The sequence below is a fragment of the Sinohyriopsis cumingii genome, chromosome 6, assembly GCF_028554795.1.
Source record: "Sinohyriopsis cumingii isolate HCF-2022 chromosome 6, ASM2855479v2, whole genome shotgun sequence".
Classification (NCBI taxonomy): domain Eukaryota; kingdom Metazoa; phylum Mollusca; class Bivalvia; order Unionida; family Unionidae; genus Sinohyriopsis; species Sinohyriopsis cumingii.
Genome location: NC_142966.1, coordinates 137,608,274 through 137,611,590, shown reverse-complemented (window position 1 = coordinate 137,611,590; position 3,317 = coordinate 137,608,274).

Here is a 3,317-nt window from a genome sequence, read left to right as displayed (position 1 = left end):
GATGCAATCCGGAACAGCTTTGAATGAGTTCACAAAAATTCAAAGGAATGTTCAATGCGCACTTTAGTAACTATAATGAATATTTAAAATAAATCATTCCTCTCGAAGTATACCTGATGTCAACAACACAACGGCAAACTCTAACTATGGATTACCACAGACTGGTGTAGAACATGAATGAATTATTTGGTTATCGAATCACTATTGATACACATTTCCACCTGATGTAGATGTGAATCATTCCATTGGAAAATATAAGTCTAATGGTAAACAAAACTGGGCTAGATTGTTCAGAACTGAAATGCTATGTAAACATTCTTGTTTACAACTTACAATCATGGGCAAAAGTTAGTAATGCTAACATATCGAGTGTAACTTACAGTCATAGACAAAAGTTAACAATGCAAACATGTCAAGTGCAACTTACAATCAGGGAATTAAGCGCACAATATGTTAAATTTAAATTAATTTCCCCATATAAATAAAACGAAAGGTGTATCCAATCAAGCTTTCTTTACATATTTGTCCGATAAGCATATGATGTTATAATCATTAAAATTACATAGGAAGATGTCATATAAATGTCACTCACCTTAATTACACAACATATACACAAAATAATTCAATAGAGTAATTATTTACACCCGAGGGTGCATCTGCAATCAATTTATCTTTTCCTTTTTGACGTTTCTACTGTCCCTTTATATTTTCCTTTGAGGTATGTAATGTTAATGATTTTTATAGCAGCATAAAATATCACCTCAATAATCTGATTTTTATTTTTCATATTTTTATTGAAAGTAAGTGATTAAAGAAATCAACAACCGAAGAAAGAACTCACCTAATATACACTGGAGTTCAGAAAAGGAACCAAAATAAATACCAGAGTCCTACTTTCAAATTCAAATAAACATGTTTACCTCCAGTAATGATTTTTACTATTCAATCTATAAGAAAACCGCTCCGGTGGCCTAGTGGTTAGAGCGTCCGCCTCGGATGCTGTAGGTCGTGGGTTCGATTCCCGGCCGAGTCGTACCAGCGACTTACAAAAATGGTACTAACAGCGGTCTCGCTTGGCGTTCAGCATTAAGAGGTTAGTGTTAGGGCTGGTCGGCCTGGTGTCAGGATAATGTGACTGGGTGGGACATTATGCTACATGTGTACGGCATGATGACCCAGTGCTAAACATCACTATAAACTGCCACATTGCAGACATCGTAGCGATATGACTGAAAAACTGTTAAAGCTACGTTAAAAATCAAAATCACATCACACATTCCAGTCTATAAGAATAGAGAAATATTAGCTATGTATCATGTTGTTTACTAAATAAATGTCACTAGCTATGTAGACCCTTAATTCAATTACTGACCAAGGTCATTCACACAATATAGATATACAGAACATATAATCATCGAGAAAAGCCAATAAACTACACAAATGAAATGTACATATCATCACCCTTTTAAAGAAATATTTATATAATAAAGCAAATTTTACATTTGAGACAAATGTACATACAAATAAAATTACATAATATGTTGTCTTATGAATGGTACAAATATAAATGAAGCACAATAAATACTTCGATACACTTCAGTGTGCATCTGCCATAAGGTAACCTTTTTTCCCTTGATGTGCCTGATGTCAGTATTATATTCCTGCAATATTAAATTCTACGTTTACAATATCTCGTGTTTTATTTTCAGTTTGGTAACGAAAGTAAGGGGGTTGTGATCACTGATTTCAAAAATCGGATAAGGAGCCAACTAATAATATACACTTCAAAATGTTGCAAAGCATTATCAAAGCTAATCATTCCTTCTCAATTGTGAAATAAATTTTATGGTGCTTGTTTATTTCTTTAGAATAATAGTAAACTGGATGATCCAGGCCATTTTTATCTCCTTGAATCAATACTCCAAACCGGCCCATTAACGAACTCGGCCCATAACACACTCGGCCTATCCAAAGCGGCACATAACGTACTCGGTCCAAATAACGAACTCGGACCATTATGTACGGACCTTTATATGTTTGGTCAGCCTTACTGTCCACGATTTATTTAATAGTAATGTGGATATAATGTTCTTTTCGTTAAACGGCCATTTGTTTAAAAAATTTCTTAAATTCTTTGTACGTTTCTTTCAATGGTCATTTATCCTGCAATAGAAATATAGTGGAAAAGTCATAATCCCAGACTAATTAAATGTATACCACATTATAAACATTTTTAAACCACCATTGTCAACGCTCTGTTAAATATTAATTGAGTTTTATGATAGCACATCACATGTCTGCTCTACTATTTGTAATTGTAAACATGTGTTGACACGCGTGAATCTGATAACAGTTGCGGTTCCCAACTATATACCTTCAATTTTGTATCAACAGAAAATATTGTCCATCATTCTAAGTTTAAAACTTCCTATCCTTGTAAGTTCGTTATTTTAATCGCCATAAATTGAAATTATTGTTCTTGTAAAAGATGAGCACATTGACAAAGCAAACATTTCACATTACTGTGTATTTATGTTTAGTATTTAATTTTGTATCTTTGATCTGTCTTATTCCTTCTCTCAATACAAAACGTAATTAAATGTTTTATCATTTGACGGTACATTTTTTTTTGTTGAGAACTCCATAAAATATAATGCAAATGAAATTTGGGAACCCTAGGATTCCTTAGCGCAGTAAGAATAAACAGTGAAGGACACAAAGCATTATGATGAAATAAAGAGAAGATGTTAATTAAATTCTTCAATGCACTGAATAACCAGGAGAATTTGTAGCAAAGACGTTATACTTTTAACATTAAGAAGGAAAAGTGTGACTTATATTACTCTTTCGATTTGTAAAAAGGAAAATTGTATGTATTACTGTGTTGATTTGGTTCGATTTATTAATCTTTCACCAGGTGATGATCTTATCAAAACCGATAAAACGTTAAAAAATGTTAAGTACCGAACATAAACAATGAAAAATTTAATGAATGGATTATATAAATTGTACTGACGTATAGTATTTAGACGTACAGATTTCACTGATACTAGTTATCATTCAGTTGATAAAAACAAAAGGTACGAATTCGATTTGACCAAATGCTGAACTTGAAATAAGCTTTCAAATAGTTTTTTTTTTCTACAGTTTTCTTAACGAAAAATAAGAATATCATTGAGCAAAAGATATTGTAACTGTCATTGTGAACGAAATATGGGTATATAAAATGATTGTAACATACCTGTATTACAAACTCTGTATTGCTTTCACTTCACGATTAATAAAACCCACAAAGTTTACCTACTCATTGCTGATTA